General features: G+C 34.5%; 1 non-coding gene across 1 annotated transcript; it reads right to left on the reverse strand.

Annotated features, from left to right (window-relative positions):
• Positions 1-3,321: 3,321 nt before the first annotated feature.
• Positions 3,322-3,394, reverse strand: TRNAT-GGU (transfer RNA threonine (anticodon GGU)). Its single transcript has one exon. It is a non-coding gene; the product is annotated as a tRNA-Thr (tRNA).
• Positions 3,395-18,709: the final 15,315 nt, after the last annotated feature.

Below are 18,709 nucleotides of genomic sequence, written 5' to 3' on the forward strand. Positions count from 1 at the left end.
CTTTTTTTGCCACCGAACTTTGGAGCCCCTTTAATTGCTAAATATATACTCGAGATTCCTGCCATAAAGATGGTTTTCTAAAACAATGATTCTTCCGAATTAATGTTTATTCTACATCAATATCTGTAGCTTTTATAAAACGGACTTGCTGGAACCTCAAGGTAAATCAGGTTTTAAAGGGGCTCCAAAGTTCGATGGCAAAATGTGCGTAAAGTCAGTAAAGTGCGAAATTTACGGTTGACTCTGCCCGCCTCTGCCAAGGTCGAGTGAGGGGCTGGGGGGAATGAAAAGCATGCTCAATTTTCTTTTTTTTTTTCCCCACCGAACTTTGGAGCCCCTTTAAGTACATGACCATTTTAAAAATTGGCCGGACCAGTTTATTAATTAAATCAGAGGGGGGTTAGTGGTCCACTGGACCACTTAATTAATTCGAGGTGTTTTAATTTTTTGAAGTGATTCAGCTTGAATATTTTGCAATTGGTAGGTCCAAATGTTATATTATTAGTCTTTGAATTTGAAGGTCTGTTTATTGCCGGCTGTGGCATGTTTGTACCATAGATATATTAAAGAAATAGATACCTGACGTGTTATTCGCCTTAAATATACGGGAGCGATAAATTGACAAATAAATCTTGCCCGTATTCCTGGTGTACTACGTGTAAAGCACCACCTTACGCTTAACAATATTCATGGAGTTTAAAATCACGAGATGATTTTTATTTTATCACCTACTCGACAGGCGTCACTTAAACGTAGTGCCCCAGGAAAAAATGATTGTATGCTTGGCGTCGCTTCCGTATTAACCACCCGTAGAATCTTTTGTCTATTTCTTTATTATGTCTATGGTTTGTACATTCCAATTCAAATTCACTAGGACTGTGCGAGTAGTGGCTTTAGGCAATCGAGTCGGGTATCGAGTACGAAATTTTTTCATCGAGTATTCAAGTCGAGTCGAGTAATCGAGTACTTGATTAAGGGGAAATTTTCTTTATTTCGAGTCAAGTAATTCAGAAAAAAGCCTCGAGTATATTTTTAACGAGTAGGGTTATCGAGTATACTTGATTAGGAGCTGGTCTCATTCGAGTAATTAGGTAATTAAATTTAAAATGAGTATAAACTAGCTTTCAATGCTGAAAAATATTCCTTTAATTTAAATTAACCACAATTTACAGAACATTAGTAACCTAAATAACTAGCTTAATTATAGTAATTAATAGTAAAATAACAATACAATATACATTTTTTAAAATTATTAATGTACCGTCTGTCCGTATATTGCTTAAGAAGTTAAGACTCCTAAGTTCTAACGCCAACCGACATCCGAATTCGTGAAGTGACACTCCAAACCAAAACTAAAACTTAATAATATTGTTTAAGAAAAACCGCGCAGGCGCACTACGTATTAAAAACCGTGATCCATCCCCAAGGTAATTCAAAGCATTTGTTGTGTGTACGTCTTGTAGGTACCGTTTATTATTTCCAAACCAAAAAGTTGCCAAAACCCGTCTTTGAACGTACAGCAGCTTATTCGAGTAATCAGATACCCGACTATTCAATTTTTTGGTACTCGATAATCGACGAGTGTTTTCCAATTACTTATTAGAGGTCCAGTTCGAGTACTCGATTTCCAAAAATGCCGAGTAATCGATGATGTAGAAATAGAAATGAGATTAGAAGCAAGATTAAACTGTGGTGAGATGTACAAGTAAGAAAGCTGCCATGAGAGTTCCAGTATTCTTTGTGGAAGCACGCCATCTATTTTAAAAAAAAATTATAGTTTCAATTTATTTAATAGTTGGTGTACTCCTGCGTGGATTAGTAGCGATTCCACTCTCCTGGAAAGCTTCTAGCTGGCCCGTTTCCATTGAGATTACCGGATAGCGCAGTGGTTCTAGTCTCATTTATATTTCTATGACTCGCACAGCCCTAGAATTAACCCTATTAAAAACGGTTAAAAGATAAAACACGGTATTCTAATGTAGCAGACGACGTGCACTGGTCATGGTCCAGTTTATTTATTCTAGGCCAGGGGGTCACTGGTCACCTGTCCACTTTCAAAAAAAACCTTATTTCCCACCCTGTTTGGAGCCCCTTTAAAGCACGAGTGAAAATCGTCTCATCTCCATCTCGAAAATACCTCCGAAAATCGAAAATCCTGCGTGCCGAGAAAATATAATGTTAGTACAATATTTGGGCTAGGGACACCATAAAAATCTCATAGGTAACTAGAATGCTGCCGTGTCAGCGTTGCCAACCTGATTGGATTGAATTATCGTACCAACACCTGAAAATTATCGTATTTCAGTCCTATTTATCGTACGCTATCTAGAGATCTGACAAGCGAGTAGAAAAGGGGGCGAAATTAAAAGGGGGAGTGGTTCTTCTCTCTCTTTAGAGCGCTGATGGCGCGATATTCCAATGCAAAGAGAATCACCGGCAGCGTTGCCATACGTACTATAAATATGGTACAAATACCATAATTTTGCATAATATTATAAATTGTACTATTTTTTTGAGAGTGTGGTATAGTTTAATGGAAAACATATTTCTAAGAATAAACTTTGATACTAAACCTAAGCGTCAAAACGACTATTTTTCAACAACGTACATTACAAAAACTCATTCCTACTGAATTATCGTACAATTGTCAATATCGTACGTTGTAATATCGTACATCCTACTGAATTATCGCACAATTGCCGATATCGTACGTTGTGATATCGTACATCGTACGGAAGGTGAAATTATATTACAAAACGATATTTATCGTACAGGCTGGAAACGCTGCTGCCGTGTAATTGGTCATGGACAACTTCGCGTGCTCACTACGCTCGCACCTTGGATTAATAATAGAAGCTAACGCTTCCTGGATATGACACTTACTCAAAAAACGCGGCTCGCAAAAGCCAATGGGCGACCCCAGCGCACCTAGTGGGAATTTTAAGAAGCACGTGCATACGCGAACAAACACGTTTTGAGAAAGGCTTATTAAAAGGGAATAGTTTTACGTTTTCCACATAAGCACGGTCAGCGTATCTTGAATCACTTTTACATTTAAAAGTTTTCGAGATAACGGTTTTGTCTTATATTTCCTGACTTTCTCTTTTACATCCGAAACATCTTTGGCGTAATTGTTGAGTAAGGGTCGTAAAAATTTTTCTAATAATAGTTTGAGAAGAACTAAATTCCCACAATCTAATTCACACTGCAAAGGTTTTTTAAAATGGGGCAATATTATTTCGACATTTTTCGGAGTTTCATTTAAATCAAGGAATACCTCTGCGTATTGTTCCATACCAGAGTGACTGAGAAAAAGCATATCACCTCGGGCAGGAATCGAACCTACGACCTTTGGGTTACCGTCCCAACGCCACTACCATTGGACTACCGAGGCCACGAATAATCAGGCCTCGGACACCCAATTTAAGAATGACTCGATCTGGTTCACATTATTGACGGGATACATTTAACCCGTTGTTGACGGTGCCGTAGCATTTTACGTCAACTAATTTATAACAGGACCTTGATAGCCTGTAGTCATAACATAGAGAATTTAATTTTTATTATTACGCAGGAGTTAATATAATTCGAAGTTTCATTTAAATCAAAGAATACCTCTGCGTATTGTTCCATACCAGAGTGACTGAGAAAAATCATATCACCTCGGTCAGGAATCGAACCTACGACCTTTGGGTTACCGTCCCAACGCCACTACCATTGGACTACCTAGGCCACGAATAACCCAAAGGTCGTAGGTTCGATTCCTGCAAGAGGTTATATGATTTTTCTCAGTCACTCTGGTATGGAACAATACGCAGAGGTATTCCTTGATTTAAATGAAACTTCGAATTATATTAATTCCTGCGTAATAATAAAAATTAAATTATCTATATTATTTCGACATATTTTGCTAAAATATTTTGACGGGAAAACAGGGTGATTGATGAATTTACGAAATCTAAGACAAGTACCAGTAAACATATAAATAATCGACTAGGATATTTAAGCCCGCCTCTATCATTTGCTTTAATTAAATACAGTAGAGGTGCTTCGGACTGTGGCTGTATTAGTTTTTCCAAGCATCCATCGCAACTTGAATTTTCTTCAGCAACACGTACTATATATCAACCGAACAATTCCTCATTGTTAGCATGCAGAAATCTGAATAATAAAATAGAGAATTCAACAAAGTGTTTATTATAATAGTTCTATTATCAAAATATTACCATTCCGGGTTACTTTTTCCATTAAATTAAAAAAATTAATTAAACCCCATGGTAAAACTGGCTGCACACTGAGATTGACAGGGTTAGATATGTTGCTATTCAATTTATTTTTGAAGGATCTCGTGTTATTAGACAATAATTCTGAAAAAAAAAATTATTATTAAATTCCATAACAAAATTTCTGAATATAAATATTACAACACATACCGAATTCCAGATTTTCTTTGAGACTTTTGTTTGCTCCAACATTGGAATTTCCAGAGGATTTTAAAACTCCAATTTTCAAAGATCTCTCAATGGATAAAGTAGCCGCTCTTGCATCCATTTGGTCATTTCGACCTCCTGAATGCCGCAAATGACTAAAAGTCATCTCCACTACATCACTGGATAGTTTTCTTGTTACGGTCATATAATAGCTTAGGCTTAATTGACATTACTAGGGAGCCCAATTTTTCGTGGTCATTTTGAATTTTTTCAAATTGTTCTTTTAATCGTAGTTTAACAAGGTCATTTATGCCTTCTCCTCCTGAAGAATGACCGATATACCTGGCTAATGTAACCCTGTGAGGAAGTCTTATAATTCCCAGCTCCCTAATAAACTCATAAGCACATGGCGATTTTTGAATAATATACAAGAGATTTTTAGGGTTGATTCCGGGTACGGCATTTTTTGTTTTCGAAAAGATAAAATTTGCTCTAACAAAAAAGATGCTTGCAAATCGTGTTGACATTCTTCCACTATTTTGCGTAATTGGACACATTCATCTTTTTTCTGTTCATTTCTTATTTGCTTATTAACTGCTACAAATTCAGAGACCTTCTTCCTCAACTTGTCAATTTTCTTTTTCAATTTGATATAATCCTAGACTGTTTTTTGGTTGATGTTATTCTGCGTCTCCTATATGGAACTGGAACGGTAACTTGAATTCCTCTTTCTTCCGTACATTTCAGTACTATGTGGTCTTTATTTTTATTGCCTAATAAAATTGACTGTATCTCACAATTTTTATTTGGGAGGCAAACAGCAGATGTTTCATCGGTGGAATTCTCAAATAATAATCTTCGAAGTCTGACACATCGTTTTGTTCTATTAAGTGTTAGCACTGTTTCTTTCCTAGGAGTGAAATTCTCATTTATATTACTACAATCCGATTCTTTGTTCATTAAACAGGATGAATTCGATGCAAATTTAAAGTTTTCTGGACTAACTATATTGTCGTCAAGAATAGCTGGTCGCTCAGAGGTTGTGGTTGGGGTATTTGGTGCTTGTCTGCGCAGCGAGTTCCGATCCCCGCTCGACTGTGGTATAATTCCATTCAATTCTGGCGTTCACGTTTCCCGTTACTCCTTTTAGCCCCCTTTAAAAATTTCAAATCATTGTAAATAAAACGTTGCCAGCATTATAAAAGTTTCGGACTATATTCTATTTCGCACGTGCCAACCAAATTCGTTAGTCAAATTTGTTAATTTAAATCTATTGGTTCATTCGATAAAACACGCGCGGAGAATCTGAAGCATCTCGTGTTTCTAAATAATATATTAAGATCGTTTTTAAAGTCAGTCTGGAACGACGGTTATTTTGAAAAAGTCGTTTTGGTTTTCACTCCCGGATTGTCGTTGAAGTGTACAATATTTTGAGCAACAGATTCTGTTTATCTACGACTACTTCTGAGAAGAACTTCAGTACCGAAAGCTTGCGACAATGACAAGAGCGAATTGATGGAAAATGAGCTGAAGCGATCCAGACAACTACAGACAACTCTCGAGAGTCACCGAATTCAACCCGACTTCAACCAAACTCTGGGTCCATACCGCCGAAAGGAGTGAATTTAGGAGGGGTTATACAATCACCGTGTCTGTGTGTCGCAGTTTCTCGTAGGGTTGGCAAAACCACCGTGTGACGGTGAGCGTTACCGGATTAATTTGCGGTTGGGTTTGTTTGGTGTTTTTTCGTTAACGCTCACCGTCGCGACGGCTTTAACTCAATTTGATTGGGTATTTCGTTATTGTAATGTTTATGTGTAGGGTGTGAATGTTGAGTTCATGTTATGACGGTTGTGGGTGTTGAGATTGTTGTGTTTGTGTTCTGATGGTTGTGGATGTTGAGTCTGTCTTATTTGTACGGGCGTTTTATCTCCAACTTCTTCTTAATGACTTTGGGACGGCCCGAGTGCTGAGTTTTATGCAACCTCTCAACGTCCAATGGCAGGGTTTCCACCAATTCTTAGTATCAATTTGCGATTTATTGGCGCCGGCCGGGAATCGAACCCGGTCTGCCTCGTGGAAGAGATTTACTCTAACCACTCAGACACCAACGCTTTGGCGAATGTCCTTTACGAAGTTATAACGTTAGGTACTATAATTTATTCTACATCATTTTAAATATTTATAAATTATATTAATCTTATATTTAATTAAATATTTATAAATTATATTAATCTTATATTTAATTAAATATTTATAAATTATATTAATCTTATATTTAATTAAATATTTATAAATTATATTAATCTTATATTTAATTAAATATTTATAAATTATATTAATCTTATATTTAATTAAATATTTATAAATTATATTAATCTTATATTTAATTAAATATTTATAAATTATATTAATCTTATATTTAATTAAATATTTATAAATTATATTAATCTTATATTTAATTAAATATTTATAAATTATATTAATCTTATATTTAATTAAATATTTATAAATTATATTAATCTTATATTTAATTAAATATTTATAAATTATATTAATCTTATATTTAATTAAATATTTATAAATTATATTAATCTTATATTTAATTAAATATTTATAAATTATATTAAACTTATATTTAATTAAATATTTATAAATCATATTAATCTTATATTTAATTAATTATTTATAAATTATATTAATCTTATATTTAATTAAATATTTATAAATTATATTAATCTTATATTTAATTAAATATTTATAAATTATATTAATCTTATATTTAATTAAATATTTATAAATTATATTAATCTTATATTTAATTAAATATTTATAAATTATATTAATCTTATATTTAATTAAATATTTATAAATTATATTAATCTTATATTTAATTAAATATTTATAAATTATATTAATCTTATATTTAATTAAATATTTATAAATTATATTAATCTTATATTTAATTAAATATTTATAAATTATATTAATCTTATATTTAAGGATGCGGCAAGTATTTCGTAAGGGAGAAAAATACAAATACCCTCTGTAGATATTTCTTTCATTAAAATTGGCTTCGTATTATATTCAACTGATAAACTTTTACTGTAAATAAGGTTAAATTCAATTGTGCATTATTTTAGTACGTCTAGCTCACTGTTGTAACTTCTTAATTTATAATATTCTGAATAAATTAAAATAAATGCCGGGCGGGATTGAACCGGGATTACGTTTTTAGTAAATAACTCGGAATTGCGGAGATATATCTTTAAGGGTCATCTCGATAAATTAATACCACTAGGGACAATTCTTCCGAGGAGAGGTATATTTTGGCTTGCCAACTTGTTTTGAAGTACAACCCGCTTCACGTGTTTGTTCGTTGTGTTAGTTATAAGTTTTATTTTTATTAGTTTAGTTAATTATCTAGGTGCACCGTAGTTTTAGCTAGTGCATACCCCTAGACAAAGTTTTAGTTTTAATATTTAGTTTAACGTTGTACCCAATAGTGAAAGCCAGACGTGAACCCGGATCTATATTAGGTTGTAGCGTGGGATCGCTTGGTCATGTCACAATTGTATAATATTCCTCGAAGTAAAACCTTTCCCGCTACAAAAGGATCGTGTTGACAGAATAAAATTATTTTTAAACAACTTCAAAGGTTTGTTTGTTACGAGAAATCATACATTTTACTTTCGCGTCAGATTCGCGCAAAAATTCAATTTCCATATAGTGGCCGCCACCAGAGACAGATGCCGCCACGGTAGAACGATAAAATTAATAAAGTTTTCTTATTGAGAGAAATTGGTCCCGCGCCAGCCAGATTTAGTTGTACCTCTATTTATTCCCAACTCAATGGGTAGGCCGCCTGGTGCGAGCCAAGGTTTTTAAAAGCATGCACTGAAAGAGGTTGGAGCTTGGAGCCGGTTTTCGGAGAGAAAATTCACAGGCGGTAGTCGGGCGGGTAGAGAGTGCGCGCCCCTCGATAGTGACGTCAGTGGGTTCGCAAGAGGAGCGACAATAGAAATAAGAGGCACGTCTCGTGAGTCGTGTTTGGCGTGGAGTCGCCGGGTATTTTCCCATTTAGTTATTCTATGTTGGTAAGTTAAAGCTTAATCTATTTCAATTTAAATAATAATGTACGAAATTACCAATGATTAAATTAATTTTAAATATAATATTTTCTTTTTCGGTATCGGGACTTAATTTAAATTAAAATGCCAGGATATCCTTGCGCTGTATTCCGATGCCCGAACAAATTCGGCAAATCTAAAAACCAAGATTTATCATTTCACCGATTTCCAACTGATCAAGAAATTCGGAAAATTTAGTTTATTAACTGCAATTCTAATAAAATAGATCTAAAATATGCGCGTATTTGTTCTCAACACTTCAAACCGGAGGACTACAATCTCAATTTAAAAGCCAAATTGTTGAATGTAAAATCAAGGAGGGTTTTAAAAAAGGATGCAATTCCAACCTTAAAGTTGTTCGATGAAAATGATAGCTCCTGTATAAAAGAAAACAACGCTACTCAGTTACCTGAAGAAAGTATTAGTGAGAATAGTAGTTCCTGGAATAAAAAAAACGACAGTTCAAGTATTAGAGAGAAAAAGGGTTCCTGTGATGAAGAAAACAACGCTACGATATTACCTGATGACAGATCAAGTATTAGTGATAATAACAGTTCAAGTGTTAGTGAGAAAAGTAGTTCCTGTATTAAAAAAAAACAAAGCTACTCAATTAACTGACGACAACTCAAGTATTAGTGAGAAAAGTAGTTCCTATATTAAAGAAAACGACGCTACTAAATTAAGTGACGACAGTTCAAGTATTAGTGAGAAAAGTAGTTCCTATATTAAAGAAAACGACGCTAATCAAATACGTGATGACAGTTCAACTATTAGTGAGAATGACAGTTCTTCTTTAAACGAAAACAACTCTGCTCAATATTGTGATGTAAGTTCAAATATAAGTGATAATTTTAACATTCCTATATTGACACCATCAAAATTGTGTTCAGTTAATAAAGAAACCCCTGTAATTAAACCATTAAGGTTTTTGCCCAATGGAGATGAAAGTTTGTTTATGTCTAATGTACGACAGGGGATTTTTCAAAGCACGTACTCCAAAGATTAATGAGGGTGAAACATTTTCAATTAGAAAATAATAATAATAATAATCAGCTAGGCTAATACCCAAGGCACCACCTTAGGCCTAAGTCGTCAAGCGACTTTTGAAGCCTTTAATTTAGGTGGCCGGGTTACAATGCGTAGGAGGGTGGTGGCAAGCCCTGCATGCCACGCGATTGAGCCAACAGCTCCCTACACTAACTATTACCGTTAACCTGAACAAGTTTTTGCTCAAATAAAGCAACTGGAAATACGAACGACTCCTTGAAAAGGTTTTTACAAAAAGTCAAATAAAAATGTTAAAAGGTGCCAAAAAAGTAAAATGGAGCAACGAAGACATAGCAAGAGCTTTTGCCTTGCGATACCTTGGCAATCGGGCGTATACATATCTTCGAGAACAACGAGGTATACCATTGCCACACATTTCAACACTGAAAAAATACGCCTCCCAATTAGATTTGGGCTCTGGGCTTTTACATGATGTCCTAAATATTATGAAAGCCAACGCTTTTCACATGCCAATTATTGACAAATTAATAGTTTTAACGTTTGACGCAGTCAAAGTTAGGTCAATTCTAGAATATGATGTTAAAAATTATCAGATAATGCGTGAACACAGTCAACTCCAAGTCATTATGGCCCGTGGTTTGTTTGCAAGCTGGAAACAACCCATTTACCTAGGGCTTGACGAAAAAATGACACCATAGAAGAACTGGATAAAGCGGGGTTCACTGTGACAGCATGTGTCAATGACATGGGTGCTGGAAACCAAGGATTGTGGAGAGAGCTGGGAATTTCTATAAATAAAACATATTTCCCAAATCCAGTTAATCCCCAAGAGCCAATTTCTGTTTAGCAGACACTCCTCACTTACTGAAACTGATTAGGAACTGGTTCCTTGATACAGGCTTTGTGTACAATGCCAAGGTAATAACGAAAGATCCCGTTCTTTCCATATTTAAAGAAGACCAAAATGAGTTAAAACTATGCTTTAAAATTACTAAGCTTCACTTAGAATGCGAAGGAACCCAACGACAAAATGTGAGAATGGCTGCGCAATTATTGTCTCACAGCGTTGCTACAGCTGTCAAAAGATTCGGCTCAGGTGATTTAGCAGACAACACTGCTGATTTTATCGAAACTGTAAACCAGTGGTTCGATATCATGAATAGTTATAAAAAAGAAGACAAATTTATTAATTGAGGAGCAAACTGAAGTTTTGTTAAAGATGTCTGATATTATGAAAAACACACTACCGCTAAAGAAAAATACCATTCAAGTATTTCAAAAAAGTATCATAATAAGTATTGATTCATTGTTAAATCTTTATACTCACCTGAAAGAAAAATATGGAATTAAATACATATTAACCCACCGCTTAAATCAAGACTGTCTAGATAATTTTTTTTCTCAACTTAGAACAAGGGGAGGCTTAGATGACCATCCCACCCCTCTCAACGCCATATACAGGATTAGGATGATAATCTTGGGAAAAAATCCTGGAATTGTAAAGACCAACACGAATACCGTAGCTTGTTTAGGTGATGAGTATTTCGTAACTAATATTTTTAAGAAATCTGAAATTGTCCCGGATGACATTGAAATGACCGAATTCATTGACAATGTTTTTGAAATAAGTGATGACAGTGCCGTTGAGGTATTCAATTTAATAACTCCACCAACTGTTCGGAAAACTACCTACAGGCTACAGTTCCATGAAAGCAATGAGACAGGTATTTTAAGGCTCCGCAAAGATAAGGGCGTTGTAAATAATTTAACAAATTTAATTTAAAAGAACAATCAAAATACCCCAAAGAAATTGTTTTTTCTTATATTAAAATGCGCACAATAATTCGAATGAATTATATAAATGAGATGAAGAAAGTTCAATCTCAAGACAGGAGAAAGCAAAAAAGATGAAGAAAATTACTACCTGATTTTAATTATAATTTTGATCAAATTAAAAACATTGCTTTGTAATTGTGATATTAACGATCTCAACTCTATAACTATTGATAGTTCTGGTTATTTATAAAGTTCATAAAATGACTTGAATGAAAATATAAAGTTTTTATATTTCAGAGCCAAAGACAAATCTGTTCAAAGTTCAATAATTATAAATGTAGTTGATTTTATTATAAAACACGGAACTGTGTAATCACAATATGTTTCAAAATAAATAAAAAATAGTTTCTTTTAAATTATGTGTATTTCTTATCACCTTCAACATTAAAAAAATTTATTTAATAATTTAAATGAAAATGATCCTTAAACTAAATATGATAAGGTATAAACTCTTGAGAAAATTATAATATTATATTATAAATAATATAACCATGAATTTATTCATATATGAATAAATTATCACTGAAATAGGTTAATGAAAGACGGACCAGTCTAAAAACCGTATAGGCCGCCTTTATCGCTCGTTCTTTCGAGAATTCCGAACCCAATGACGTCACCTAGCTCATTATCATTTTTCATTATGTTATCATAGAAACAGCATTTGATCAATCTTAATATACTATCTTCATATACGGCGTTATAGACGAATGACAGGTTTTTTAATAACTTTTTTAAATATTTTTAATAGTATTTTATTTACGAAAATGCCTTCAAGATGTTTTGTTCCGTCGTATAAAAAGCGTCGGTATTCCGTTCGCGAAAATGTGTCATTTTTCAGGTATTAAACATTTAGCCTCGGCTTATAAACGGCGGGATATTTAAATATTTGTTTACGATTTGTGAGTTTCATCAAAACGGCCGGTTATTTAAAGTGAATTCAATCTGATTTTCAAACGTCGGATGACTATTTAATAAATATTATTTCACTTGAGTTAAGGGATATTATCAGGAAACTATAGAGGTATACACTTGGAATGTCTAAGGTTCCATTGGGACGTTGATACGAAAGTGCCTCGATAAAAAGGCGGGTCTTATCTACGTCAAGTAACACGATATTTCTAATTCATTGGCTCGAGGTCTGACGTGAAAAGAATGCGTCGTCATGGTAACAAATAGGCGATGTTCCCGCGCAAAAAAGGCTTATAAAACAATGGATTTAGAACCTCAATTTGTTATCGTACTTAATATTTTGAAGTAATTATAATGTTCTTCGAGAAGGAAGTGTAGTGATACCTAATTTCAGGTATTTGTATGGTTATAAAAGAGATAATCAGTTAAGCTAATAATATAATAACCATGACTAGGCTTAATGACGGGTTTTCGTCGAATTAGGAAAGCGAGGCGCGAGTTTGAGCTTCATCTGGCGAGACAATAAATGGAAACTTAAAGGGCAACGCAAGCTCTGTGGCAAAATGAAGAAAAAGCACCGTGCTTTTTAACCCCTACTCCCCCACTCGGTACTAGCGAGACCACGCAGAGTTTACCGTAAATTTCGCACTTTGCATTCATAGTCACACAAATGACAGCTCACTTGCGTTGCCCTTTAAATATTGACTACATTATGAGATTGTAAAATGTCAACATTGCAATCCTCGGTATTTGTTATTGGTCTATAAGTAAAACTATCCCATTATACCAATGATTGTGATTGTACCAAAAAAATATAAAAATGTGTATCTAGATATACCGTACAACTAAAATTTATTTTAACGGAGGAAACGCATATTTAAGCTGTACAAGCCATTTGTTTTGTGTTGATTCTATATCATTTTGGAACTTTAAATTCATATTTGACTTTGTTTTTATGTAATTAAAGGGGCTTCAAAGTTCGGTGGCAAAAAAAAAAGAAAATTGAGCATGCTTTTCTTCCCCCCTAACCCCTCACTCGGCCTTGGCAGAGGCAGACAGAGTCAACCGTAAATTTCGCACTTTACACACATTTTGCCACCGAACTTTGGAGCCCCTTTAAAGTAAAATATTACAGCCATTATGAAACTAAAGTATTACTAACCTGTTTTATTCTGATGTAATGTGTTGTGTTCAAATAATTATAGCTGCAACATCACAGCCCATCTTTTTTTCATCACTTTTGCTAAACAGGGGTTAGTTTTACCCATAACTTCACCCGCTCAGAAAATTTAATAAAATTCGGTGACTTGAGTGGTATGGACCTGGTTGATTTGACGTGGAATGACTATTGCTTTAAACCTCTACAAGTTTTTACAGAAAGGAGAAACTAAGGTACTAGAGGGAAAACCCCTTTAATGGACAGGGAGATAACTTACAAACTCCTTTCAGAAGGAGTGGTTCCCTGGTTTTCAACCAGTGTCACAAGCTGGGTTCAAAAACCATGGTTCAAACCAGGGTTCCTCTTTCTGTGATGCAAGAGTACTAACAATAAAATATACAATCAGAACTCTAAAGATAGAATTATTTAAAAAAATACATAAAGCGGTGCTTTGAAGTTAGAGCAGTGGCCACATCTGTCTTGTGTACTGTGCTTGTAACTCTGGTTTAAGCCACTGGTGTCAGTATCGTAGCTAAGATCTATGAACGTTCCTGTGAAACTATTTTGAACATTTCATCAGAATCTCTCCAAAAAACTTAGTTTAGTTCGAAAAATCAAGTGACCCTACATGGCCCAACCTAGCCAAACAGAAACATACCTATGAACACTGTTTCCTGAATCTAAGCAACAAGGAAGTTAGCATACCAATCTTATGTGACAAGAATATATTGAACACAATGTAATTTAAACTATAGAAGTGATGACTCGGGCCAGATCTAAAAGACAATCTAAATTCAGTTTTACAAACCCTTACTCTTACCTTATAGAATTATCTAATTAGCTGGCATATCTCATGAAGACCGTGTCCAATGCAAAGTTCACAGTTCATTCTGCGTGCCCATTGCCCTTAGACCTAGGCTTAACGGTTATGACGCGCATCCTGCAAATGAAACGGAGCTATCTTCTTCCAAATAAGTTCATAGATTCCTTATTACAAATATATTTAGGAAAACAAATTTGAAATATAATACTTTTACGATTATATTTAAGTTATTATCCACAAACTGTTAAGATCTCGAAATCGAAAAAACCCAGCGAAATACTACCGGAATTCCCGAGCTTGGCTGTCGATTGCATCTTCTGGAATTGTCATATTTATCCTCCCGCCGCCCGCGGCATGACGCTTCGAGAGTAGCGGAACCACTCTAGGGCCCCTCATTGGCTGAAAGGTTCAAAGCGAACTGGCGACAAGCTCAGTCGTAGGCAGCAGCATTCTAGTTACCTATGAGATTTCTCTGCTTGACACCTATCACACTATCTTCATGATGTTGCATAAGCTTCGTACCATAGATATAGGAAACGTATATAAAGGTCTAGATAAAATATTTCAAAGGGAGTGAATACGGAGGTGCAGTAGCGGCGCTAAGGTTTTTTCACGGGTGGGCTAAATATTTTGTGGCCCTTACCATTTTAGTTACCCCTTATAATTTGGTGGCAGCTGTGGCTTGCCCTCCAATATGTCTCTTATAGCTTCTACATATTTAAAAATTTGAAAATTTAACTCAAAGTATAAATTGCACTCTTCTCTTTTTTTACTAAACTCGTCAACAACCAACAAAGGATTGTCTCTTAACCTATTAGATAAATCTCTATTTATAGAGAGCAAGGCTAAATTTGTTAATCGATTTTCAGACATTGTTGTTCTTAAAAATGATTCGAGTCTATTAAGTATGCATAATACAATTTGGAAATATTTTACGAGATCTGGGAATGCCTGCTCGTATGTCAATAAATATTTATAGCAATCGGAAACATTTTGCAAATTTTGAGGTTTAAGATATTCATTGGTTTCAAGCTGCGTTTGCAAACTTTCTGTGTTTATGTTTTCACCGCTTTTGGTACTAAATAACATTTTAGCAACGTTGACCTGATTTTTCAGAGACTCCATTTCAAAATTAAATCTTTTGTAGTTTTGACAAAACGCAGTAATTTTTTCAACGTTCAAAAACTCGCTCGAATTTGGGTCTGATGCGCAAAGTTCTTCATAAATAGAACAATTTTCTAACAATCTTTTTTTCATTTCTAATACGAATCTATCTAAAATTTCAAAATAAGTTGCTTTAAGTTGGTCGCCAATAGTTTTGAACTCCGTTTCCCGACTTCCTATAGTACCCGTTATTATGGTACCTTTTAACCTTTTGTTTTGAATAATTTTTCTTTTCATGGGTACTTTGACGGAACTATTCTTTTCTGGTACTGGAATTGAGGCTGAGAGAGCTAATTGTTTCGCAACATCCCAAATTTGATCGAATCTTTCAGAATTTCGGTCTGTTTCTAACTTTTTTATTGTGGCACCGCAAATTGCTACGGCTTGAGTTATAACTACTTTTGGATTTTGCAAATATTCAGACAACACATTTGTTACGCCTAAAATCTCATCTAATGCTACGACCATTAATAAAATGCTGAAATTTTGAAGCTGGGAATGGTACCCTCTACATTCGGCTGCTTCCTCAGATTTGCCACTTTCAATTAAGTTTTCTAAAGCTAAAACTACAGCATTATATCTAGTTCTAAAAAAATGTATACATTTTTTTTTACTGGACCATCTAGTGTCACAACTCTGGGGTAATTTTAATATTACATCGTATTCAAGCTCTTTTTAGGCCTCTTGAAAATACCCACTTCGAAGTGACGAATTACTTTCAAATGTATAAATTGCCTGTAACAAACCAAGTGTTTCACGAATTATTGGTACATTCTTACAGGTATCCACCAAAACTAAATTTAGGCGATGGGCGTAACAGTGCACATATGGACACATCCCACCCACAGCATCCTTAATCCTAATGTTCACTCCCGACTTACTTCCACTCATTACACTCGCTCCGTCATATGTTTGCGCTACACAGTTTGATATTTTTAACCCATTTGATAAAAGAATATTAATAATCGCGGAAGATAAAGATTCAGCGTCAAATTTATGTAAATCAACAAAAGACAAAAACCTATCAAGAACCTCTCCCTTAGTGGTGGTAAATCGAACACAAACACTTAGTTGTTCTACACCGCCTTTGTCCCTAATTTCGTCAGCAATTATTGCGTAAAAACCACCCGAATCATTAATATCCTGAATAATCATTCTTTGAACAAGTGCACCACTAGTGTTAATAAGCTCGTTTTGTATTGTTTCGTGGGTATATTTTGCTACATTGGGCATGCTATCTACTTTTTTCTTTAAGTCAGGTGAAATGCGCTTTAACAATTCTAGGATTTCAATGAAATTTCCACGATTTTGCTGATCGTCGTTCTCTCGATGCCCTCTTAACGCTATATCCTGTTGAGCGCATGTTAAAACAATTTGCACATGGGCGGATAAAACTTATCTGTTTCGAATAGTATCTAAACGGTGTTGCTTATTTATCTGTGAAGTTATAGCTCCTCGTTTCTTAGACTGTAAAAAATGTATGTACTTCGTTTCCGCTAATTGGTGGGTCGATTTCTCGGAAGTAAAATGTTCGTGAAATTTCTCATTCATATTTTTCCAATTTTTAAAACCAGTTGTGAAATATGTTTTTTTACCACTGCTTGGAAAATGACGGCAGCAAAAACAGTATACCATGTAATTTTCTACAGAATATTCCAAAAATGGATATTTTACATAATAAATACTATTGAAACTTCGTTTTTGACCCCTAATAATCGTTTGGGGAAATGATAAGAGCCTTGGTTGAGCGAGTGGAGAATCCATGTCGATACTAATGTCAGGAATAATTTGAGTTACATTTAAATCAGATAGAGCAGGAGTTAAATGGTGCACGATACTGCTATTCTCATGGAGTTCTCGGGAATTCCTGGAAGCGACAAATGAAAGTGCAATGTCATTTGAATTGTTTGATTCACTTTCACTAGGATCTCCTATTAAGATATTATCAATAACTGATTCTTCAATGCCTTCTACAACTTTATCGAAAACATTTTGACTCGTTTGCAACATATAGAATGTTTATTTATAACATCGTTCGATTTATTAGTTGAAAGATTACTTTCAACATGAACCCCTATAGCGTCCTTCAATAAGCTTATTTTATTGTCAGTACTATTTTGTTTTGGTTCGGATTCTAGCGATTTGTTTTCGTTGTGGGAAAGTTGATTTTTTAAAGATTCACTAGTGGTTGGTAAGTCAAGTTTGTTCGCAATTGCATTTAATTGAGTTTGTTCTAAGACTGGAATTGATGTTTTGAAGTACTTATTTAGAGCCCCTTTTTGAGAATTTAAAAATTCTTGACTGGCTTTTCGCTTTTTGCGACTTTGACTTCCGGACGGAAATTTTCTCCCACTCATTTCTACAATTTTTTTTAATTTGTCAATACTTAAATAGTTCAATTTACCGGATATAATTATCTAAAATAAATCTCTAAAATCCTTCTAATTCTCGAGGAATATTTATCTTAGTAAATAATAAGACTAAGTTTCTAAGATATTAGAAAAATAACTAATAATAGTAATTTGCCTTGACAAAGGCGGTTTGGAAAATATATATCTACTAATAGTTAGCTAGCCCTGAAAAATGCTTTTTGGAAAAATTAACTATTAATAGTTAATAAGCCTTTAAAAGGCTGTTGAAATAATTTGAAATAAAATCAAACTATCAACTAGTCATTTAGTTAAGTGTTTATATTTTAAACAAGCGCATTAGGGCTTCTTTAAACCTCGAGGAGGTAGAAGTCCGCTCTTGCCAAAATAATAGAACAGAAAGACTAAAGACTTAAGATTCGAGGAAGACTTTCAAAATAGACCTGACTCGTTCTGGAGCTCAAGACGAAATGGAAAGAAATGTTTAAAAAAAAAGCAGCATAGCGGTCGAGCCTGGCATTGACCATATTTCGCAAAAGTGGTGAAATCGAAAAACCGCAGAATTTTCCAGGAAGCGAGAAGAGCAAGGTCGTTTTATTGTTGTGGCTATCGTCGCGTTTACTGGACCCCCTTCTGAGCTTGTATCCGAGCGTCGGATTCCGAGCATTGACGTGCATGCCCGCTGGGGTATTTCCCGAAATTCCCTCAAGCCCCTGTCTTTTCTTTCAATTGTTCATTAAACTTTCTCCGCTCCCTTCGCCTCCCGAATCTATCTGTTTATGGCCTACTATCTTTTTGAGTAAACGAATTGATTTTTAAAGATTTTTCCCCCCGAAAAACTTTACTTGGCAATAAAAACATAAAGAAATTTCAAATATGTG

Source organism: Leiobunum rupestre, chromosome 1 (assembly GCF_980474605.1).
Source record: "Leiobunum rupestre chromosome 1, qqLeiRupe1.1.hap1, whole genome shotgun sequence".
Lineage (NCBI taxonomy): Eukaryota > Metazoa > Arthropoda > Arachnida > Opiliones > Sclerosomatidae > Leiobunum > Leiobunum rupestre.